Consider the following 26,825-nt stretch of genomic DNA (forward strand, 5'->3'; position numbering starts at 1 on the left):
GCAACCAATAAATTCGATTGCATTCGAGCAAATGCAACCGATTAGCTTATTGGTTGCATTTTTAAAAGAATTATTATAAAATGTTTATAGTTTAATCTGGGCTTAAGGCCGGAATCCCACTATAAAGTTGTATAAAAGATCTTTTAAAAAAGTTTAAAAACTCAACCAATAGGCGCATCGGTTGCATTCAAGCAAATGCAACCGGTGATCTTATGGATTGAATTTTTCACGTTTTATCAAAGAACTTTTACAAAACTTTTATAGTGTAATCCCGGCCTAAGGCTGGTATTACCCTATAAAACTTTGATTAAAATTTCTTTTATAAAACTTGAAAAATTTAACCAATAAACACATCTGTTACATTCGAGCGAACGTAACTGATCCGCCTATTGGTTGCATTTTTCAAGTTTTATAAACGAACTTTTATCAAATTTCTATAGCGTAATCCCGGCCTAAGACAGAATTGTGATGTGTATATTTCTAAGCACAGACATTTTGAAAGTCTCCACCCCTTCCCCTTTCTTTATACTTGCAAATTCTTTGATACCTCCTGAATTGTTTTTTTTTTGGAACATCGAATGTTTTGGATGTTTTTGGATTGGATTTTTCGAACATTGGATGTTTTTGGAATTTTTCTTTCATATTTTTCCGAAAAGACAGATTTTTTTTTTCAAAATCTTTTGAAAATATTTTAAGACATTTTCTCCCATCGACTACTTGTGAGGATCAGAATGAAGACATCTTTATACCCATATTCTATGGGGCTGTAGATTAAAATACCGAAGAATGCCTCTAGGCTGCCTATGGGCACTGAATCAGGGGTGAAGGAGAAAAATAATTACAAAAATTGCGAAAAAATAGTTTTTATGCACGAATTTAAAACTAAAGATGTGGGCGAAACACCCGCATCTTTACTGCTCGCGTGAAAGGGTATACGGACCTGCGTCCGCATCCGCTCCGTGTGAAAGGGGCCTTACGCATTGTTAAAAATATGCAATTTTCTTTAGCATTCCAAGGGAATACTCAAGACTTTAATGCATTTCTAGAGGTCCTGGAAAGGAACTACGCATTTCCACGGAGTACTTCAGCGCAGTGCCGTTTCAATGCATGGGGGTCCACACAGGCACGACCCTAGCAGATGTCGGCACTATAACACGCATTACCCAGAAACCAACTTCACGTTAGATTCATAACAAATGTAAATAACACGTACACTCACATCCTAACATGTACCAATTCGTTTGAAGTTCCGCAGCGAAATATTGACGAGTTGCATTTATGGTTTAGTAATAGTAGCAAGGAATCGCCCATTCGAAGAAAAAAAAAGTCTCTCCGCAGAGAGCGGGCAGACCTACAACACGATACTGACATAACATGAAAATTCAAGCGTTTCCATCTTTACTTCAGAATATGGAAGGCAGATGGCAGCGCGAATACCAAGCAAGTGCTACTCGACAGCATAATTACGTTACGGCACATACACTCAGAACACACGTTCCGGCATGTGCCGATTCGTTAGAAATTCCGTAAAGGAATGTGTACGAGGTGCGTGTACGGTTAAGTAATAGTGGTGGTAGCCAGGTAGGGATGGCCTGAGAAAAAACACTTTGCCCTGGAGCCCATGAGTCTTCCAAGATGGGTCTGCTCAAGTATGAAAGGTTAAGAATCAATGATCTGGACTTTCGAAAATTGATTCAAATTTATATTTAACTTCAGCCTCTTAAATGAATAAAATGGGCGCATTTTTAGAAATTTATCACGAAAAATAAGATATGAACTTTTCGTGTTTTTTTTTCAAATAACCACTTAATGTTTACTTGAATTGATACATTTTTTCTCCATTTCAATTATAAATTTAATAGATATTATTTTTTTTAAAAACTTTTAAATAATATACTTCGTATTTATTATTTTTTAATAAACTCCAAAAATAACCTTTTACTTCACAAAATCAATTATCAAGAAGGGAAAAATTATCCTCCTACACAAAATTTACACTTATCCGCGGAATTTTATGTCCGTCTAACATGTTATGGACGATGTTCGTGTTATCGTTATTATATTTTATTATTAGTTTTTTTTTCCCCTCTCCACTCTTTCAACGTAATGAGGTTTATTTTGGAATCGCGAGACATTTCATTCCAGACGTGACTGTCGCCATCAGAGGAAAAAGACGTGACTTTTCCTTGCTAATGAACAAACTTCGTGTTTGTGTGGTTTCATTTCTACTTTTTTTTTTACAAAAATGTTTCACACGAACTATACAAATAATTAAAATTAGCACTAGAGAAAAAAAAAAGTTGTTATATACGCTACAACTAGTTAGTTGATTGAAGACGTTCATTAAGCATGCGTCTCGCGTATCCATTAACGTAAAGTCCGTTCACTGACTTTTGATTAAAAAACATTTTTTTACATGGTTTTTTTTAAGTTTCAAATCATTTTTTATTTGTTTATTATGTGCGTTTCATAATTAATTTCTTCATCTATTTAAGAAACGCTACTTATTTGAATAACGTTTTTAAAGATATATTAGTTCAAGTGATGATGAATATTAATCATATGGTTGTATCTCGTAGATTATTAATAGTGATGAAACGAAATTAATGTTTTTTTCAAAGAATGTATATTACTTAATGGGTCAGGTTGTTTCTGTTAAATTATCTAAATTCGCTCTCTGCACAGGATATCGTAGACGAAACGGGAAATAATTTCGTTAGTAAACATTTTAGACCACAGGAAAGCAATTTTTTGCAAAACAAAAGTTGTCAATAATTGGCAATGTGGTGCCGTGAAAATTGAACGAAAATCAAACTTTAAAGCAGCGGAATGTAGATATTCTCACTGGTCTGGAAAAATATAATTTCTTCTTTAATTCATTTTTTATCTTTAATTCTAATTTTTTTATTAATTTTTGTTAATTCTAATTTTTTATTAATTTTTATTAATTCTAATTTTTTATTAATTTGTATTAATTCTAATTTTTTATTAATTCTAATTTTTTATCAATTTTTATTAATTCTAATTTTTTATCAATTTTTATTAATTCTAATTTTTTATTAATTTTTGTTAATTCTAATTTCTTTAATTCTCTTTATCATTCATTCTTCTCTTTAATTCATTCACGTTGCGTTTGCGCAGCACTGTTTAAAAAAACTTTTCAAGAAATTAAAAGATCCAATGAATATCATAATGTTTTTGTTTATTTTTTTTTATTTTTTTATAACGAAACGATTTTTTCATGATTTTTCAAAAGCATGAAATTTTCACAAATTTTATCCTCGAAATTTCTTTTTCATCCACATGAACCGAAATATATATTTTTTTAAATAGGAAAAAAAATTCTCAAATTTCTTTGTCACATGAAGTTTTTCAAAATCATGTTCTCAAATTAAAAAGCTAATTAATTGGAAAGTTTTCTTAATTACAAAAGAAAACGTCCTTAATGCAGTTCCAATTTCCTTCAACTTGAGTAATCAGTCATTGTACGTGTAAAAATTCAGCAATTTGGTGACGAATTGGAGGAGCGTTCAAGAATAGGTTCTTGTAAAACAACTTTAGCTGTGAAGAACCCTCAAACAATGCCATAATGGCCTCTATATGGTAATTTTGTTTGTCAAATATTCTTGTTTTGGAAATATCATTTTCCCATGATTCATGATTTTTCGCGGATTTGTTTCCTATAAAAGAGCTCTGAATACTTTTAATAGAAGCATCCGGTACATCTCGTTCTATACAGGGTATTCTGTAAGTCCATGACTCAAATGAAGAGAGAGAGACTGAAGAATTATCCTGCACCAGTTTAGAGTGAAAATATAGTGTGTCACAAAATAAAAAATCTAAATTTTTATACGCTCCCCCTGTCTTTCAACTTCCAGACAGAAAGTTGTGGCACTGTTTCCCCTGGGGCCAACAAAAAAAATAAACTTGCCAAGTGCAATATTCGTTGAGATATTCGAATTCAAAGTCGGAGAAAAGTTGGGAAAGGACAGTATAAATGAGGGAAAGAAACGTCGTCTGTGTTAGTTTTCCTGTTAGTTAATAACTTTTTCCGCTTTTTGAATTCAAATATCTTGGCGAATATTGCACTTAGAAACATTGAATTCTTTCTGTTTGCCTCGGGAGAGACAGAGCATCGGACAAGGGGACCCTATGAAATTTTTTTTTATTTTTTTTTGTGACACACTGTGTTTCCATTCTCGAAACTGGAACAGGGTAATTTTTCAAGGCGTTTTGAGAGTTTCTTAAACTGAAATCATACCTCTACGATGGACGTTTGATGAGATAAAGGCCGAGAATTAGCACTTACAAGACACCCTGTATAATAAAAGACATCGATCCAATTTTGATTTTCAATATTCGCACTTGAAAAAATAATTTACTGAACATTTCAAAGCTGAATAACTTTTTATATAAGTGAGCGTTAAAACAATGGAATAAATAGATATACATGTAGAGTCGAACCATGGATAAAATGGCAAATGGAGGCAAATCCTTTGCTATATTTAAATTTGATAAACGAAACAGATTTCGATAGTTGATACTACATGTGGAGACATGTGTAGCAATTTATAAGAAATTCCGAACGCTATCGAATTATACCAAAACTAATATTATCTATCTAAAATCTGTACATGGTATTTCCCGATTTAATTCCATAAAATATGACTACGCATTTATTCAGGTTGCTGTTACATGAAATATGTGTTCGAGATGTTGTATCAGAGATCTCGCGGGAATTAGGTGTTTAGGATGTTTAACGCATAACTCTTGAATTTGTCAACGAATGTATTGGAAACGTTGCAAAAATCACGAACATCTTCAACAGCTGCGTGTCACTTCTTGAAAATTTTGCATCAACGGATCATCTTGTAAGAACTCGAAATATTTGCATACGTTGTCTCGGAGCGCTATACTGAGTGATTACCATACATTCGATGTCCAACTTATGGAGAATTTTGTATTCAATCCTAGTTCGGTTGTAGTGTCTGACATGCTTTGGAATACATACATAAAACAGCATGGTTGGCCAATATGAACTTTCGAGGCAATTTCCAATATTAGAATGCATATGATAGCCTTGGAGGGCAGGGTTCCTCTAGTGCTGATTCTATTACGCCAAAGTTCGACGGATGTTCCATTTGGTTTATAAATTAGAGATCGAAAATTTGGCTCTATTTTGGCGCTAAAATCTGGCTTAATTTCACCAAATAGAGCCAGATGAAAGTTTATGGTGTTGGTGCGGTCAGCATTATCGTTTATGATGATGATTATCACCAAACTGATCATAGGTCACGCTATTTTACTCTAAGTATGGAACTCTTCTACACTTCTTGCCCATTAATTCTCAAACTTTTAAATTCTCTCCTTAAAGTGATAATTAGCCCACGGCTCCTTCACGTCAGAGCCCTCTTAAAAAAGAACACCATGGGCCCCGAGCAAAGTGATGTCTGCCCTGAGGTCCCTCAACTAGCTGAAAGTGGCTGTGTACCAAGTCAAATGCTTTCGGACTCTCGAAAATCATGGATTATCACTAAGACCGTTATGAACTTAAGGCCTGGACTAGTGGGCCCAAACGTTGAGACCACTATGCACATTTGCCAAGCCATTTTCCCCATTATCCCACCATTGACCGGGCCGGGTCAGTTGAAAGATTTCTCTTGGATCCCTTACCTTTCAAACTATAATCCAAGCTTTTACTCCCAAAAACAACTTGGCCGACATCACATATAGGTAAGATATCTTATCCGTGGACGGGGGAGGGGGGGGTCTCTGAGAGCCACGATGCACACTCAGAGAGCCACCGTTATACGCATGTCATAGATAACACAGGGCAACACACATAAAATGAGTTTGAAAAAATCCCGGCACTAAAATTTGGTGCCGGAGTTTTTTTTCGAACTGATATATATGAATTTCATGTGCTGAAAGCAAATATGGCTTCAGTTTTTGCCCATCAGCTCTTGTTTGTGAGATATGACAGTTTCTCGTTACATTACGTCAACACAACAAATTATGTTTACGGTATAGATGTTAAATTAAAAAAGCATTTTCCTCAAATCTTTTAGATCATTTTAATTCATTGAAAAAAAACACAGCAAAACTCCTGCAAATCTACAGTAGCTTAATTTAAAACTGGAAATGAAAAGAATCAAATGAAAATCAAAGGGAAAAGTTATTCTGATCCACTCCGAAAGGTTCTTTTATTCGAAATTCTTGAGTGGACTTTGTTTACAGTCTCTCATCAGATTCCAACAGTAATCTACCATCATATGAATATCCTATCTGTCTTGGTATAGTACCTCTATTGTCTTTATGTCCTGGTGAAATCGTTCATTTTATTTTTCACTGGTATCGCCAAGATTTCCATGGAAACGGCTGTGCAATTAAAATTAACATTTATGCTCATATGCTGTTGACTAGTTCAACATAGTTTCAGCCGTGTGGTTGTCCAGAAAATTCTTGACAACAAGTGCGGATGAGATCCTCACCTTTCGCTCTGAATCCATGAAGTGAGGATCGTTTCTGAGCTGTCTGATTTTGTTAGTTTGAATGATAAATTTTTCTATACTTATTCCTGGCATTATTCGTCCTATTTATGCAAAGCAATGGCTATCTTTATCAAGAGTTTTCATAAACTGTTTTCTTAACCCTAGCTTTATATGCAGCGAAGGCAAGATGATTCTGTCTCTTCTGACTAAAGGTTCACAAATGACATTTCTTTCTCTAGCATGTTCTCTCTTGTAAGCCGCTCTTTTTTTATCCAGTGGTATTGTTCGGCTCTGCTATCCCAAAACCACAAGAAGTAAGGATTTTTCTTGTAGTTCTCTTTGCTGATCAAGCAGAAACTTAACCATTCTCGAGTCCACACAAATTACCCATCGATGTTTGCGAAAACTAAGATCTCTTCATTGTCAAAGCAATGGTAAAATATTCCTCTTTCATTTTAGTTCAGTGAGCAATGTGTCTTGCAGAGGCTGTGAATCAGCCTCTGCAAGCTACCTACTGGTTTATGCCAGTGATATTCACAAAATAAAATCAAGTCCTCAAAGTGGTTTATGGGTTCCCTCCCCAAACCAAGTTGTAGACTCCTTCCCTTCCTACAGTTTTACACACGATGTGTGGAGTTCGAACTTGATCTTGGTCATGAAGCATGACGCCAGAGCACTCAAGGTAAGCACTTTCAACAAAATCAAGAATGGCTTTCCTGTTCATTTTGTAGGGTGTGCTCACTACCATAAGTAACAAAATGTATCAGGATGGATGTGTCATTATTTCTTTTTCATCAACCTTCAAAACAAAGAACCACTTCTGGCATAACTCATTCGGTAGTAAATTGCCTGTGGCGGTAGACCGGAGTTGTGCTCGGTTTGAAAGAAAACAGAACTTTATGAATTGTAAAAGATACATACAATAGATAATGTCAACAAATATGGCTTCATACAATCAGCTGATAGCAGTATACAGAAGGAAGGAAGAAAAAGTATGAACCAATCCAAGTAAGATGCTCAACTACTTCGTAACATATTTCGTAATTTAGGTGTGTTGAATCTCAAGAAGTAGAGCTGATAGAGGAAAAACTGTTTTCATACTCGAAACCCGCGCACCAAATGCAGTCAAAATGAGTAAAAAAATTCCAGCCACCAAACAAAAATATATTTTTGCAGAGCTGTGTAATAGCAGCTTCAGTTGAGCCTACTGAACATTTTCATATACAATTGATTTGTGGACATCAGCCCACTGCTATATATTTTCCATCATAGATACAGTGACCATTCGCCCGTGTTTCCCAGGGCATTCCCGCATTTTCACGATATTTCGGCCATCCCGACGTTCTTGGGAAAGTGTCCCGTTTTTCACATATTTTCAACAAAGCCTATTTGTATTTCTGTTCTTTATCGAAATCAGGGATTGAAATTTCTTTTAAACACATAAATTATGCTATGATAATTACAGCTATGAATAGAATATTCATCTCACATGTTTGCAACATCAAACGTTCTATTTTTTTTTTTTTTTTCTTAATCCACTGTAATCCGCGGTAGCGCTTCATTTTTAGCCATTGGCGATTTTTCAGTTGTTTTAGCAATAGTTGGCAACTTTGCTTACCTTTGGTATCCTTTTTGGCATTAATTCGAGATGTCCCGTATTTCGACTCCCAATTGCCCGTATTTTTCTCTAAGAAATATGGACAGTCAGAAATTCTTCGTGGAGAGAGAGAGAGAGTTCAACGTCTTCAAGAGACCTTTTTCGTGACATTCAAAAGTCTCCATCAAGTGAAAAACAACCTCTCCTCGAATGAGTAAAAGAGAAAAATGGCTCCCAACTGAGAAATAATTTATTTAAGTGCGAAAATAAAATTTAAAAAAGAAAAAGGGGGTATATTCCTTGGCGTTATTTCAAGACACCATAACAAAAAAAAAAAAATAATAATAATGAAAATAATCATTTTTCCTCATCCTAATACAAACTTTCAAGCGCTGTGGGAAAACATGTTAATAATCTCCACTTGACATCCTAATGCTCCGCTATTTGTAAAAGGGCCCCGTAGCCTTTTTTAGAGTAAACTTTACTCGAGCTTAAAATTTATGAAAAATTAGGCGTTTTAAACGCGCCGTCCGACATTACGGGCACATCACTCATAAATATGTTTATTTTATTTATTCTGTTTATATATTACTAATTCTTCTCCCAATTTTTTTCCCCCATGTTTCATTTTTGATTTATTCTTGGCGCTCTTCCCATTAAATTTCATTTTCTTCAGTGTTACAGATTAATTTAAGGAGTTGGGGGAAAAAAAAGTGCTGTATAGCCTACATCTGCCAATATTAATTTGATATACGCGTTATTTTTATCTATTGAATCATTACAACTCGTTCAATGAATTAGAGGATTTATCACCCGGGGTAACGCAAACCTCTGGGTTCTGGGTATCCTGTAACATTGCTGAACGGTTGCGCGAGAAACGTTAATGAATAGTATAGCAAGAAACAGACATATATAGTAATGTTTTGGAAAGAAAATGAAGCCGCCCTTGTGAGGAATCGAACCCATATCCCCTGACTTGCCGGGTGAGCGCACTAGCCTGCAAAGGCGACGAACATCAATCTTTCGTTAGAGCTCGTGTGCGCTGAACGGGGCCGTACATGGACAGCCCACAGAGTAAGAATAATATAAGAAGAATAATAATTATATCTTTAGTCTATGGGACAGCCTAACTCAGACCAAACGAAGCTCACATTACTGGTATTACCACCAGATGGCGACTTATACGAAGATGACGTCACTCCCTGCTATTACTAGGAAGGTTTCGACAGCTGGTTGATGCGAAAATATATCCAGTAATGAAAGTTCAACTGCAAGAGGACATGGATTCGATTCCCCGCAAGGGCAGTGGAATTTTTCTTTCCTGGATTCATCTCAAGCCTTCGTTGTAATAGCGGACAGCGACATCATTTTCGGATAAGTCGCCATCTGGTGGCAATATCAATAATGTGAGCTTTGTTTTGCCTGGTCTGGCTGTCTGTGTACGGTCTCGTTCAGCGCACGCGAGATCTAAGGGAAGCTTGAGCTTCGTTGCCTTTGTAGTCTAGTGCTCTGGGACGTTCACCCCAGCAAGTGAGGCCGATGTGAGGCCGGCAAGTGAGGCACGTGGCTCCGATTCCCCGCAAAACTAGTTGAATTTTCTTCCTTGTATCTATCTTCACATCAACCAGCCGTCGAAACCTTCGTGGTAATAGCGGAGTGACCTCATCTTCGGATATTATTTCAATTCTCGTCTAGACCGAACATCTTCAAGTTGTAGCTTGTGAGCACCGTGGTGCATGTTGCGTTGCCGTTTGTTATGCTTATGTCTGATTTCTTTCTCGTGAAGGTTAAATCGATTTTTCATTCAAACACCTTTTTCAAATTGTATTCAAGGATCAGCAATATGCTAATTTGAGCGTGAGCACCTGTTGAAGTTGCTATATTGATGGGGTTTTTTTGCTCTCGTGGTTCTGATGGGCAAACCTTTTTAAAACGGGCCAAAGAGAAAAAAAAATTTTGTCGGGCCGGACATATTCGGACATTGATTCATACCGTATTTCCACCGCATTAGCTGGCACGCCGTAAAACTCGAGGGAAATCAGCTTTTTGAATGTTGGGGTCTGGTCCGTTCCCGGCAAGCCAAGAAAATCAAGGTTTAATAAGGATCACAACATGCAGTTAACCAATTCAATGGATTTTTCAAATAATGATGCAGTGTGTTGAAGAATTTTCCAGAATCTATGACTCGATTTCTGGGCATGCTGGTCTCCCTCGCTGTTTTCCAGCATGCCGGCTAGAAAGAGGGAAATACAGTAGTTCGAATTTTGTGCTCAGAGATGAAGTGAGCGGAATGTGTTGTCTTTGAAGTGTGCCACGGTTTCATTGCAAATGAGACAAATGAGACAATATGGGTTATTCTTTACTACTGTGGAAAAATAAATACAGTAACTAGGCATATTTTAACAACTTTATAGACATTTATTGCACTTGTGTGCTTCACTTTTTTTGCTTATGAAAAAAGGTTTTATAGATCAATTTCTATTTAAATTCTCACTACTATGTTTTCCATATGCAAAAAAAAGGGGGGTGGTCATCCCTTATAATGAATTTTTTTTGAAACACTGAAATTGAAATTCCAAGCGGGCCGCAGTTTTCCCGTCACTATCATAGACAGTGCTTACGGCTCAAAGGGGGGACTTCTGCTCTAGATCATGCATGTTTTAAAAATGCTTCCTTCAAACGTGTATATTATATTTCAAGAAATCCCTTTGAAATTATGTCATTTCAGTGATTGCGTAGAACGACGTTCTTCAACTTTTCTGCATCTGCGGACCAGTGGAAATTGGATGGCTGCGAACCGTGGCGTGTTCGTGTAACCCAGCTTTGTACTTTGGGAGCCTGATCTGGCGGATGGTTTGAGGTTGGGAGTTCTAACCCCAGTCGTGCTATGTACATCAGGCGTCCGCACTAAGCCCGATGTCGATATAGTGGCTTCGGGGAAACCCGTGGCCACCATCTCGATCTCTAAGGAGGAGCGAACCGGCCGAGGGTGGAAATGTAGAAGTCGGATTAAAAGATTTTCGACCGAACAAATACATAAATAGAAAAAATTCGAGAACCAACGAAGTCCAAAATAACAGAAATAATTTGCGGACCGTCAAAAAACAGATAAAAATAATGAAGACTATTTCATTTTTATAGTCTAATATCATGTAGCGGCTACATGATTTGGGTGAAATGTTTCCCGGACCTGCGGTTGAAGAGCGCTGACCTACAAGGAATACCTAGATTGTGAATGGTGAATTGTGTGAATGGTTTCCTAAAACATGCATATTGCTTGAATGGTTCCGCAAGGGCAAATAGGTTCAGAAACGCTGAATTAGCGGGATACCTACTCTAACGAGTAGAACCAACTTTCGGCTGAGTAACGGCTGACACACGACGAAGCATAAGTTCAATCAGGTTGCGGAAATATGATGATCCAATTGCTTTTCATTGCAACTCATTTCTCCACAAGTGTCACGAGCGGAACCAATTCTCGGCTTCTAGGTGGCATATTCTTACAGAGAAAGGCCTTCGAAAAGGATGCTCTTCGAACGATCTGGGATCAGTGAGGAGAGTACGGTACCCTCTTACACTCCGCGTCCATCCAATTCAGAGGTACTTCATTATAATCAGTGGTCCACTGATTCTTTCGGGTCCTTGGAGGGTCTTTCAGCTTGGATCAGGAAAATGATTGACTTGTTTTCCCATCTTTTTCGGCTGAAGTTATCCTCTGGCCTTCATTTTATTAGCAAAAAGGGTCCGTGGCCTTCTTATTGGCATAAAGGTCCGTAGAACACAAAAGTTTATGGACCCCTGGTCTTATTTTAGACATACTGAGACATTAACTACTGCAGCCAATCGACCAGCTATAATGTATGGAAACAGGATATATTGCTAGTGGTAGATACAAGTACCAAACCCCCAAGGCATAGTAATATCTGAACATTTACATTGAAGTGTATTCGGTGTCAATTTCATTTTTTCGTACCACAATTATTATTTTCTAATGTTTGTGGTCGGGTTAGGAAGGGGGAAGGCGTAAGAGACTTTCAAATAATGGGCTTGATATCATTGCCATGCAACACATAGCAATCCCGAAAACAAAAACTTAATTTAACGCTAGCGAAATGTTCATTCATCGTGATGACCCCCCTCGTGCATAGGATGTAACGAGGTTCTAACAAATTTCTCATTAAAATATACTACAAAAAAAGTAAAATAAAAATTAATGGTTTCCCCCATTTATAGTCACACCCAAAAAATGCATACCTACTATTTATGTATATAGGTCAAGGTTGAGTAAGAAACAACCTTAATATGTTACCAAGGGAACCGTATAATAACAAAAGTTTTATAACGTAACCATTAAATGCTAAGAAATTTATTCCTATTTTTCTTCCGCTCCCTCGAGAGGAAACAGAGAGTGTATCGTTACTTCAATGACCTAATCAATTTTCTCGAGGGTCATTACGTGAACAAGGAATAAAAACGCAACAACTTAATGGACATTTTTGTATTAATATATTTTTATGTAAAAGGCCTTTTTTTTAAATATTTCACAATTTCTTTTTTTAAATTGTATAAATTTTGATGCATCATGGAATGTCATTTTGTGCATCATTGCTTTAACACCACCTACATTTGCAAATTGGAAGTAGTATATCTAGTCAGAAAAGGTTCTGTCAAAGATAGCTTTTTTAAAACCCAAAACTTAGAAACAACGTTAGATACATTGGGCAGGGAGTAAACTCAAATGTTGTCACTTTCAGCCTGTTGGGAGGGGTGGTCCCCACAACTCTGTTGTGGATAGGGTGACCATACTTCCCGTATTTTGTCTCGTATTTTCTGGATTAGTGCTGTTTTTTTGTTGTTGTTGTTTTTTTCTCCGCCCCGACTTTTTGAAAAAAAATGTCACGGTTTTTTCCGTTTTGAAGTCAAAGTTTTCTTGAATTTGTTATTTAATCAAAAACGTTGATACAAGTATTTTCACTGTAATTGTCACTTGGATGATATTAGTATTACACTGCTTGACAAATAAATGCTAAGGAACAGTGTTGTTTTTCGTCATTTCTAACGATAAACATCCTTCAAAAAAATGAATCTTGGCACATTTTTAATAGACATCTCGAAGTATCTTTATAATGCGAAATGAAACAGGTATCTCCACGTGGCACAAAATGGTGAAATTCAGGTTTTTAACCAATGTATGTTGATCTCTTATCCAAAAAATTGTGACTACAGTTTAAACCATGTCGGTAAATACGGCCGTAAATAGTTTGCGAGAGCTTGAGGGATTTTGTCCCATTCGTTCTTCAAGGCGATTTTGGCTTATGTATGGTTCGAGGAGGGTTACGTCTTTGAGTGATACGTCTGACCCGGGTGCTGAAAGCCAAAAAATTTTATACTGTAATCCCAGCCTAAGGCAAGGATCACACTATAAAATTTGTATAAAAGTCCTTTTATAAAACTGGAAAAATAAAGCCGATAAACTTATTGGTCGCATTTGTCAAGTTTTATAAAATATTTTTTTTTATATATAACTCTATCATTGTTTGATGAAAGACCCGAAATGAAACGTGAAAAAAAAGCAACCAATACACCTATTAGATACTATCGCTCGAATATAACCGATACGATCATTGGTTGCACTCTCAAAGCGAATAATTTTGAGCTGCATTGTTGTGGGGTGAGATGATGCTTTTTAAATGTCTGTTCATGTGGAAAAAAAATGGCACAACCGTGTCGGAGAGAGTTAAAAATCAAACAGGGAAATGGAATGGAAGTTAATGCTGTACATCTCATATCTAAGAAACTACGCTGAAGCCAAATATACAAAACCTTTCAACAAAGCAGCGATTGTGCAACTAATGTGACGTATATGAATATGTAATTCGGCACAACAACAAAAAAAGGACTGAAATTCTACGACAAACATAAAAACAGAGTAACAGGCATTATGGCGCACATAAAAATAAGCAATATATAGTACCAAACCATATGTTGATTTTCTTGCTGTATACTGATTGCAATCCAACAACCAATATTACTTGAAAAATTTTAACATGGTTTTTTTTTTTATTTTGTAGAGGGCAGCAGAGGGCATTTTTCTCATAGTAAAGCAGCATGTTATTGCTACACTGGAACCACTTTTGTTATCTACAAGAAATGAAAACAAAATATAACATCGCAAACTATCCTATAGCCCTACATATTCATATTCAGCACTCTGATAAGTAGTTGCTGAACTTCTGAGGCAAACACAGAAGCCGGTATTATGACATTAAGTTCAAACGGGTGTGCAGCATAAAAATGAACGATATTGTGTTAATACACATCATATTTTGTTTATTTTCATTTTTCAACACACAATGCGGCTAAAAACCATTAATCAATTTTTTTTTAGAGTTGTAACCAATAGTTTTGTTTCTATCTGATAGGTGGCATCAAACATTCCACCTCAAATATCATCATCTTGCATAGTAGTGTTTAGAATGAAGTGTATAAATATATGAAATATTATCAGAGTCAGAAAGTTAGGAAATTATCTTATTGTTTTATTTTTTGCCGCCGTTTATAAAATTATTTCTCGTATTTACGCAGGTCCGCGAAATTATTCCCCTTAATTTCACCGGTTTACAAGTAGGAAAAGTTTGAAGAAACTGGTTTAAATGTTGGAATTTTGAACTTTTTTTCTCCGACATAAATTCTTGCTAATGACAATGATTTTAACGCAAACACAACGTAACCAATTTGTTAATTTTATATCAATTTTTAAAATTTATCGCTTACTTTCAGCCCACCCTGTACATTTCAAAAACTCATACAGTGAATTTTCCACATGCACTGTGTTTCCGTTGAAGACTTGGAAATGCTCTTGTTTATCATGCATGCAGACTGATATGCAAAATACCTGTGTGTTCTCTCCAAAACACAAATAAATATTCTTTCTCCTCGTGGAAAAGAGAGAATTTTATCTAAACGCCCATTTTCTGCATTAACACTCCCTTATCTATTCTAATTTTTTTCGCTTAAATTTCTTTTTTGGACGTTTTTTTTCAGTGTTATTTTTCCTTTTTTTTTAGAAAAAAAAATCCTTAAAATTTTCCATGTTCCCTATTTCATTCTTTTTTCCCCTTATTTCCGGGACAAATAGTGTGTGTGTGTGAGTCCTGGTCGGTAATCAGCCGTGGTTGTCTTAATGGCCAGATTTTTTTTTCTATTCACCCTGTAATGTTTTTTTGCCTCCTTTTCTTTATTTTTTACACATTTCATGCAAAGTGCTAATGAGAGTTTCGGAAATTAACTGGGTAATGCTTTCAGTGTACGTTATTCGTAAATGGCGTTGCATACCGTTCGTTGTTAGCGACCGACGTGGAAAAGTATCTTGTATTTTTGGATTTCTGACTTTTTACTTATAGGGGGGGGGGGGGGCCTACTCGGCTTTTTTTCAACACGCTAATTTTTTTTTAGCATTTGCTAATGATTGCAGCTTTTTGAAGATCAGAGGTGAAATCTATTACTATTCTTATTTTACACTTATCTCCAATTAACATCTCGACTTTATCGTCATGCGTGACATACCACTGTCATTTTTAGCACACATGAGAGCTAGCTAGAGTTAGGTAGACTGAGACCGACAGAGTTAGTAGCTGATTATTAGAGCCCGGATTACATGCACTAAAAAAGTGACGAAATATGCTCTAAAAATATGCAAATATGCACTTAAAATGCTAAAATACGCACTCAAAAATGCCAAAATATGCATTAAAATCCAAAATATACAAATCGTTGTTGTACGCGAGAACATTGGTGCCAAAAAAGTGTTTCAAACATTGTTGCAAAAAAAAAAGAGTTTAAAAATGTTTTGAACGCAAAATTGCCAAAGTTATGTTTGAAAAAATTGTCACCAAGGTTTCAGAAATCAATGATACTCAAAACACGAAAAGTGTTAGTTAATGAGAACCCTTTTTTCCAGGGAGTAGTCGGTCAAACATTTTCGAAAAGAAAAAGTGCATTATATGTAATAATGCACATGTCACTGAAATACAAAAAAAAAAAAAAATGCATCCTTGATATCAAATTTTTAATAAGGAAAGTGCCCAAAAATACCGTCACCCAAAAACAAAACCGTTAATTCTGAAAATTTGTTTAGAGTGAAAAATAATTTGAAAAAACTGGTTTAAGTAACTCAACTCCATACTCTGTGGTGCTGTATGATTGTTCTAAATAAATTTTTTCTAACCAAAATAAATAATCATAACGACGGGAATTTTGGATTTTCATCAGAAATGTCCTAATTTCTCCCCCACCGTTTTCAGTTATTATCTACGCATTTATTCTATTTGCTTATGCTCATTAATTATATTATATAATTAGTTGTCAAGAAAAAAAATATATGCATATCGCAAGAACATACATAACGAGGTTTTATTAATTCAGCTGTAGCAAAAGTTTTGATTGCTCCTGACTAAACAACTGCAGCTATAGGACTATGACCACAATGCAACCAACATTCAAGTAGTGATCTATAAATCAATCACTAACGGCTGTGTATTCACCGACAGAGTTTAAAGTTAGACTCTGTCGGTGAATACGGCCGTAACTGATAAACACTCCGTAGCTCCCCCACCCCCTATAACTGTTCAAAGTTGATTTCGCACTGCAACAAGTTATAACAAAAGATATTTTTTTAAAAATTAAAGCATAAATGAGAGAGCAAAGCAACTGCGTCACTGCAAGTAGTCAACTGAAGGGTTCTGAAGTGTTTCCTGACACTTTTCGCTAGATAGCAGCTCTGTACATGCAAATTAGAGAGAGGAACGAATTTAGGGCAGGGGACGGGACGGATTTTTGGCATTTTCCCCCCTTACGGGAAATACAGTATTATAAAAAGAAAACTGAAAAATCCTCTCTAGAGAGGAATTTGGAAACTTATGAGTTGCATCACATAATTTACTACAAACTCGAATGAACTTATAAAAGAAAAAGAAAAATTGTAGGATTTTATCAATTCCTAGGGTCGTATATATTTCTCTTCTGAAACTGCTCAATGCCGAATGTTGTTTTAGTCTCGAAATTCCACCATCGTGTGATTTTTAAATGTTTTCGCACGAAATATATTTTATTGGAAAATATTTTCGCTAGCGTAAAAATGGCCGTTGTTGCTGCTGTTACTTTTGAAATATAGAGAAAGAGCAGAAAAAAGGGTCTTCACCCACGTAGAAACAATAATTCGAATTGTTACGTATTAGAGGGCATTAGAAAAATCTAACACCCCCTCCCCCTCCTACCGCATTACACGGGCCATTATTTTAAAGCCTTCTATCTTGTTTTGTTGGGCTAATTACGGTAGGAAAAATTAAATTTTCACCGCCGCAACATACGTAATTTAAGCGGAACAATCTATCAAGTCATTTCGCCTCGAGATCCCCTCTCTACTTATTCTTCCACTAGCATCAAATCACCCGTTCAGTTCGGTGGAAAACCAAAAAAAACCCTTCCTATGTGTTCCAGATCTCGCTACTCTGCAAAAGCCAATGAAGCATCGCCAAAATCGCCAGGGAATTATTCTCATTAACTAAAGCTGTTGCAGTCGAATGACTTCTGGCTTTTGGCGTAAGAAAAAGGTCGCGATTGGCTGGGTTGAACAGACTTGTATGGAAGGGGGTAGTGAAAAAAAAAAAGAGCGGGGGTTGCAAGTCATTTATTATACCAGCAGTGAAAGTTGGCGTAAAGGAAGATTATAAAATAAAATAAGAAAAAAAAATAAAGACTAAAGGGGGTTTGAATTATGGTTTACGGCACATGTTGGCGACAGGCATAAGATGGACGACATCGTGAGAGGACGGGGAGGGGATGAAAGGTATAGATCCACATCTATATAACCTGCCATCGACGCCGTCTCTTCTGGAACGTGGGCCATTAAATTCATTAGCGGAGAGAAGTTCTCCTGGAGTTAACGACGCTTGAAGGTGTGTTTGTTGTATTATGGAAGATTAGGGAGGGGGGAAGAGGAAATAATACAAAAACGTTGCTGATAGATCAATCACTGGACATAGGTACTTCGACTTCTTTGTGGCGATTATGACGGGAAGTGGACTGACCGGACGTCCTAGTTTTAAAAGCGTGCTCTTTTGTCCCGGTGAGTAGTGTTAGAAGATCGCATATAGACGGTACCAGGAGTTCTTAACCTACGGGTCGCGACCCAAACTTTTGTCGTAGGGCTTCCGAGATGGGTCGTTCAAATCCATTAACAGCCAGGGGCTCTTGAGCTATGGCTCCCGACCAAATTTGATTCGCAAGGCTTCCGAGATTGGTCGTACGAAATGCACTTACTGCCAGAGTTTCTTGAGCTATAGGTTTGGCATAACACGGTGAGATATAAATCCACCCTTATCAGGCACATCACAGAGAAAAAAAAAGAAGTAAAAACTAGTTCCTAGTACAGAGGAGCTGGAGGAAAGGAAGAGCCGTTTTTTACACATTTCGCCAAGAATCCCGAGAGGCGATGAGTAGCCACCTATTTCATTTTTAATAAATGTTTGTGGCTGTAAAAATTTGCATTCCACCGTTGATTTTTTTTTTTTTTTTTTTTTTTTTTTTTGGGTGGAATGAATGTTTGAATTTTTTCCTATTTTTTCGAGGACGACATCTTGGGGCTATATATTCTTTTGTTGGCCTCAGGAGAGACAGGGCAACAACTTTCTAATTGGGTCTTTGTGGAGAGTGTTTCCGTGTAAAAAGTTAGTTTCTGTATTTTAATAACTACAAACGTTAGCAATAGGGGATTGATGTATCTGAAATGTACACGTTATTTGAATACTTTTTCTAACGAAGTATTCCTCTAGGATCCACGATTCGCCAGTAAATGTGGCCTACGGACTTCCCTTACTAACCTGTATGTATACTGTTTATTCGAGATACGTTGAACTCTGATAACGCGAATATCTGTTTAAGTCGAAATTTTCTCTCAGTTCGAGAACTTTTTCTTATTTTAGTGTTTAAATTTTCCCTTTACTCGAAGCTTTTTCCCCTTTAAGTCGAAATTTTTAGGAATGAGAGAAATTTAAAAGATAACATTTAGTAAAAAAATATAAAATTCAACATTTAGCAACAGAATTTAGTATTCAGCAGCAAGAATCTGAATTGACTATGTAAACATGAGTGCAATGTCGACATACTAGGTAACAGAAGACACTCACCGAACCTCAAGGACGCTCCTGGTGCCGAGAGGCGATCGACGGATGTTATGAGAGATTTTTAAATTGATCATTGTGATTGGGCCCGATTGCCCTAAATCTATCTCTACGTTACTTGTTATTTAATAAAATTTCTGGACACATCCTTTGGAAACAGCTCTCTCTCTGAGAGATGTGAAGTGGGGTGTGTCCGGTCCTTCAAAGTTCAGAGTATTTTAGCGACAGAATTTAGTATTTAGCAATAAAGTTCAGTATTTAGCACTGGAATTTAGCAGATTCATTTTGACTGATTCATTTGTCTGCTTGACTTTCTCGCAGAAGTACGACAAAAGAGAAAGAGACACTCATGAATCACTGCATATTTTGACAGATAGTGATCCTGTATATACTTATAAATGAAACCTATACAAGATTATTATCGTATACGAGTATCATGTATGCGTCCGTTTCCATAATATAGTATGTGCATCTAGTTTATTTCTAAATATTCTCAATAATAATTAAATATGATTGAATTAGAATAACTTATCTCTCTCGGAATTTCTTCATCTTCAGTAGTTTGATATGTTTTACTAATAATACGATATTCGTAATTAATATTCGCTGTTAGTTTAACAAATCTTTCTTTTTCCCATTCTGAAATCGGAATTTCTGATAAGTCAATTAACGATAACCCGAACTTTTTTCGTCGGCCGCTTCACATTTGACTTATCGACGTTTGACCATGTGCTGTAGTTACCTGATGAAGGTTTCAGTTCTAGTCTCGAATACCAGGGAAAGTAAGTACAGCTAGCCCCCACTGACCAAATTATACTTCGAAATGTCCTTATAATCTATTTTTTTTTTATTAGGGGCCGTTCAAGTATTACGTCATCATCGATGGGAGGGGAGGGGTTTCCGATTTGGGGGGCTGACTTTTGATGACGGGGGGGGGGTGGATAATGCTTACGTCATCAACCACCCTTTATGAAAATATGAGTTAGGATTCAGAGGGGGGGAGAACTGATGACGAAATTTTGTTGACAAGGGGAGGGAGGGGGGTCAGCGTTTTGCTGATAAGGGGGGGGGGAGGGGGTCAAAAATGGCTAAAAATTTGCTTACGTAATACTTGAACGGCCCCTTAGTGAAGAAACGGAGGAGTATTGTTTATAGTGACTGAAATCACTTTTTGTCGCCAAGTAATTTATATCGGGTCTTTAGTTTCGTTTTGCCTTGGCTCTTCAGACCTGTTTTATAGGATGGCAAAAGAGCGTTAAAGATGCCAAAGGAAATGATTTGATCGGCAGTTGCTTAACCAGTTTTAATCACCTGACCTAAGGGCGTTCTAGTTTTTGGAAGACTGTATGGCTGTAATTGTTAAAATAAAGTAATTAAGCAATACGAATGTATTCAAGTGTTATGAAGGCATAATCTCTTCGTAGTAAATTGGATATCGTTGCCGTTCGCGCAAAATGTGATACGTCAAAATTCTCAATTTTTTTTTTTTTCCACACATGTGTTTCCGTTTTCTGTAAAAATGTCATAATACATTTATACAGCAGTTTGTTGGTCAGTAACATATGGCATTTTTGCAGAACATGAAAACTGCAGGCTTTTTGTGGCAAAAAATTAAAAAAATGATTAACTAATGTATCATTAGAATTACGAACCAGAAAAAAAAGTATTCCCATACAAAGAAATAGCCTCTTTGTAAGTGATTGGACCTTCAGAAAGGTTTCGGTATAGCCAATACATGTATTCAGATTCAAATGAGGGGAAAACTGGAATTTTTTTAAGAAAATTTTTTTAGATTTATAAATTGTTTTTTATATGAGAAAGATATATCTTTTTGCCGTCGCCATCACCAAACTCTGAATAAAGTGCCGTTTTGGGATTTTTTCCGTTATATCAGGATCCGTGCTTATAAATGCTGCTCAGGGATATCCTGAAAATGTCAAAGAGGTCCCGAGAGACTACTTTACTGTGACCAAAACTCCGTATTATAAAATATAAATAATAAATAAATAAAATTTCGGAAATTATATTATGTTTTGGTGCAATTTATTTTATGTGTGAGATTTTTTTTATTATTTTTTTCATTTTCTGAGTCTCGGTTTCTTCTCTCAGATCACGTATCTGCTCGAGATTCAGGAAACCGCATATGATCGCCAATTTTCCGCAATCGCTATTTTCGGTTTCTCCGTTAATGGCATTTTTATTTTCTTATATGTATCTATCTATATACATATAAAAATTGAAAATGGGTTGGACTTGAAATGTCCATGCCCTATAAAAGAAAAACCATTTCAAAGTAATAAAGTAATTCATGTTTTTTGCCCCATTTAAGTTATAGCATTTTTCTTCATTGCGTTGATTTTGATTCTGTTTTTGCGCGGGAGGGGGGAGGGGCAAAGGTAAATAATTTCTGATTTTAAAAGATTTTGTATGTAATAAAATTTCCCAGTTCCATATCTTTGTATAGTATGGGGGTTCTTCAACCTTTGTGGAGGAGCGAGCAGAGACTATACCCATCTCATTGAAGAAAAAATCATTCATATGCGTGAGTGTGACCACTCGAGTATGTGCACGAAGTCATATCAACGTAACGTTGTATAGATGTTTGATCTAACTTGTATGGTCTTACACATGGTCTCACGGCACGCGTGATCGGAACTATACATAGTCTTGCGGAATGTCACTGGAATGATGGTTTCGTGACTCATCATGACAACTACACGTAGTTTCGTATCACGTCATCAGAAGTACGCCTAGTTTCACAAAATTCATCAGAACTATGCATAGTTTTACAAAAGTCATCAGAACTATGCATATTTTCACAACACAAGTCATCAAAGTTACACGTAGTTTCGAAACACAAATCATCAGAACTACACGTAGTTTCGAAACATAAGTCATTAGAAGTACACATAGTTTTCAACACATCTAGTCATCAGAACTATATTTGCTCTTGCGAAATGTCACTAAAATTATGCATGGTCTTGCAACAAACACGTAATTGAAACTACAAATGGTCTCGCTACACGTCAACTTAATTACACATGGCAGGCCCGTCATTTGGGGGGAGAGGTCGGGAGGGGGTTATGTACTACGATATGTACTACGATGTTATGATTATGTACTACGTCATAAACTTTTTGACACTGCATATAAATATATATAACAATTGAAACATACTGAATATGGATTCAGAACTTAAATTCTGATATTAATTGTAAAATTTATCGGAAGTTCTACCATTTCCTTGATCAAGTGAGTTTAATGTGAAAAAAATATCTACAATTAATGCATGTGTTTACGAATTGTAACAATCTCGATGATCCTATCTTCTCTTTGTAACATCATTGCTGATCTCTCAGTTTTAGAATATATACAAGTAACTAATACTATACTGTACCTTATTAATATCGGAATTATTGTTACACTTACGAACGGAATCAGGGTTTCGTTCATTAGGAATTCTAATTTTAATTATGTAGTTTCTCAGTGTCTCTCATATACGTAAATGCACTCTGCCGTTCATGCAGATTGGGATTTAATTTTAGGAAGACAAGCTGTAGTATAATTTACTTTACAAATTCCTGCTCGAGTAGTTTATAATCTAACGTATATTTCGAGGAATCCCTTGAATTCCGTACTATTAGTATCAAATAGTTCAGTAACGCTTTCATTATAGTCTTCGTATAAGATAACACGCGCGTCACGTGGAGTTTCCCGTAACTAATGGAACAAATTCAGTGGCACTATCACGAAGATTACGGTGTATCTTACGTCTTCTGTGCATTGGTAACACTTATTTTGAAAGCAGATGACTGGTCATACACACAACCCGTCTACATATTCTAATATCATTGTATATTACTTAAGCATTCCCCTATTTACTGGCCGTTGAAACTCAGCGAACAATTTCACGGACCGGCATAAATGGCAGAAATAATTTGCAAATCAGAGAAATAAAAACTTTAAAAATTTTTCTAACCTTTTCTGACCCTATATTATATATCGCGAGAAATCATTAAGCTTATACACTTGCTGCGATTTATCAGAATATAAACAAAACTATCTATTATATCTGTTATAAAACATAGTAACCGATATTATGGCGCATAAAATAAACACCAATATATAACTCAAAAATAGACAATATATATAGTATCATGTTGTTCATTTTAACTTTCCATACCAGTTTAAAACCAACAGTCAATTTTACTTGAAGAATTTATAACAAATAATTTTGATTTTATTTGATAGGTGGCAAAAAGGATTCCAGCGCATGTATTCAAACAGTATCATTTTCTATCATTAGCATTTTGTTCATATAGCATTAATATCTGCATAATCAATCTATTGTACAAGTAGTAGGACACTTTATTTTTTTTCAACCGAAAATATTTCTCCCTGCGGCCCATGTCACACATGCTACCATGCCCAAGTCATTTTGTTTAAAGCAATTGCTGATCTGGTCATTTTTGGTATGAAAAACCTTAACGAGAGTATTGTTCAAAAAATAACTGTTAATCAGGTTCATTGTGTTTGTGAAACCATTAGTATAGAAAGTTGCTGCCAACAAGAGGTCTTAAAAAATTATTACGCCTGCATCAATTACAGATAACAAAATCCCATTCAGACTTGAATATTACCAATTTACAACAATCCCAATGCTTAAAAATCTTAAAAACCAGCCTAACATTCTTAAACTAATTGTGGCATAGCCTTGGGTAATTCTTAGCATACACGTGCCATTCCAAAATCCACAAATGTCGGAAGAAAAAAATTGCCACGGAGGGATGAGCACGTCTAATCGTCCATCTTGTCATGAAAGAACCTTGGAGTCTGATCGTCACTCTTCACTGGAACACAGATATAAACGGGCACGACAACTGAAGAGAAATTTACGATGCAGTGATGGAAAGCTCACTGTGACTTATAGCATCTGAGGATTCAGAAAACAAAAATGCTGCTTGTGTGTGTGTGAGAGAGAGAGAATGGCCACTAGAAAGTCTTGGTTTTTTATTCATGGCCTGAAGAATAATAGTATTGCTTTTCCTAGAAAAATCGACGAAAAAAAAAAGCAAAAAGAAAGGGGTGGTTGGGCCCCTCTCAGACTGAAACGGAAAGCCCCCGGTAATACTTATCATTGAACATTAGTCTTTTTGATAGAAGGCGCTGGTTTAAACCATCCCGCCTAGTCTTGACTCTCCTCCAACCACCTATCATTTGAATTTTATATAAGGATGGAGAGATAAATTTCTAGGAAAGGCTCCTGTTCAGGCTCTCCATCACGAATTTGCGTATATGTTGCTCTCACAAGATATGTGAAGGAGCCGTCGGAAAGGGTGGCTCTTTCGTTCGTGAAATTTTATCTTCATAACTCACGGCAAAAATGGCCGCTGAAATCGACGTGAGGCTCTTCTTGTCGGAGGAAAAAAAATAAATGCCTTGTGATGACAATGCTGGTTTTTTTTTTTTTTTGCCGTCAGTCTAGAATTATGGGCTCGATTTATTTATTTATTTTCCCAGAATCTCGTTGCCAATTATGAGCGAGCAGGCGCTAATGCCATATAAATTGCAGTGTGGAATCTAGTATACGTTTCTTTCAGAACAGACAGTATCTATGGTAAGGTCATACTCGTTGCGCGGGGCCGAATCCTAAATAATGTGAACTACGCGGTCACAGAAAGCGCCCACTTGAAGGGCGACAACTGAAGGGGCGAGGTGATTTTTTATCGCCAAAATATTATTCTCTTACACTTAGAAAATTTCCAGAACCGGCCCTGCGGCTGCCATGATTATCTAGTAGATAAATGAATTTATTTACTGTGTGGTGAGTGAATCATTTATTGATTTAATTTAATGCGTTTGAACAGCGTTTCTCAACCGGCGTTTATATGGAGCCATGGAATGGCATCTGACACCGTTGTTGGCTCCGCTAGAAACACTAGTATTAATGAATAACTGTAAAAATATTAACATTGTAGAGATTGGAAATTATATTTCAAGGGTCGAATGGATACATTCCAAGTGATTCATATACTACCATGAATATTTTCCAAAGAGATTCATAGACCATGGATATTTCCCAGATGATTCCTTAACCCTTACAGCGGCAATTCCGTGATGTCTCGTCAAACTTGATTAGCTTTATTTCGGTCATCCCGAAATATCTTGGGTTCTTAACAAGCTTTTATTTGCATTACGGCAGTTATAATGCGGGTCAGGAAAATTTTAAGAACCGCTTACCGGGTTACCCATGAATAACCCCTTCTCCCCATATTATTCCTAGACATTGATATTATTTCAAGAACTTTCTGCCCTATAATTTCCCAAAGTGGACGACATTGCCTTTTGGAGGGCGCTGGAACTCTCCTGCGGGAAGGGAGGATAGTTGTTGAAGCCATAGATACAATATAGTAGCCTATGGAGGTTGGCTTAAAGAGGAAGCTGCTGAGAAAATATTGTTTTAAAAAATGCAACAAAATTAAGTCGCGGGGACTCTGTTCAATAGCATGAATATTTTCCATATCTAGGAATACCCTTGGCCTAGAAATTACCTGCAAATATTCGTGGTTTATCAATCACCTGGGAAATATCCATGATCTGTCAAACACGTGGAAGATATCCGTGGCTTGTGTCGATCACCTAAAAAATACCCACCGCCTGTCAAGCACCTAAAAATATCCGTGGTCTACGAATCAGTTGTAAGATATCCATGGTATTCGTAGGCCGTGGATATTTTACGACTGATTCATAGACCTTGGTGTCTGGTATTCCAATGATTCATTAAAACATATATAGTATATTATTTCGTCTCCGTATTAATGGAAATCACTTAAAAATTTTTTATTATTGCAAAGGCAAAAGAAGTTACGAAGCGCTGCGTTTGAATGATGCAAGAGATCTCGATCGCGGTCAATGTTCCTTAAAGATATAAGCCTGACTATCCGAATCCTACGGACAAAAGAGTGTTTTGTGAGGCGGTGTGTAGACTCAACGCCTTTATCTTAGTTTGAACACACAACTCGTAACGTTGACGACTGGACGCCTTTTATGGAACGTTTTCGTTTATTTCAGGGACATTAAACTTTATGGAAGCGCTGCTTGTGTGTGTGCAATATAGAAGTGCGGTAGAAATGGGTTCCGAACCCATGCGTGGTAAACACAGCACTCGAGTCTCCATATAAACGTCCGGTTTAACAGCCTAAATCAACGACGCAGCACATCTCGGATAGTTACCGCTTTCGGCCATTCATTGCCTATTCGTTACTTTTCTACCGAATAATCCTTCTCCTCTTCTTTATGTATTACGTATACTGCATTGAGTTAAACGTTTATTTTCGGCGACGCTTTGCGCTCTTTTTCTTTTTATCAGCTGCCGTGTATTTCATCAAGATAAGTGTCGATGTCCTCTTTTATGTGGATAAATGAAATCTCAACTAATCCTCTGAATAAATTCACTGCAGAGAGAATGGATTTAAGAGCAATCTGGAAGAAGATAATGGTCATCCCTATACAACTTTATTCAGCTCTTTCACGGAAATAAAACTCTGGCTCATAAAA

General features: G+C 36.5%; 1 protein-coding gene across 6 annotated transcripts in view; it reads left to right on the top strand.

The window, feature by feature from the left end:
* Positions 1-26,825, top strand: part of LOC149088506 (uncharacterized) — a 531,717-nt gene that overhangs the window by 441,554 nt on the left and 63,338 nt on the right. The window lies entirely within an intron of this gene.

This window comes from Pholcus phalangioides, unplaced genomic scaffold (assembly GCF_987345545.1).
Source record: "Pholcus phalangioides strain wild (caught in Gottingen) unplaced genomic scaffold, Ppha-v1.0 ptg000003l_1, whole genome shotgun sequence".
Classification (NCBI taxonomy): domain Eukaryota; kingdom Metazoa; phylum Arthropoda; class Arachnida; order Araneae; family Pholcidae; genus Pholcus; species Pholcus phalangioides.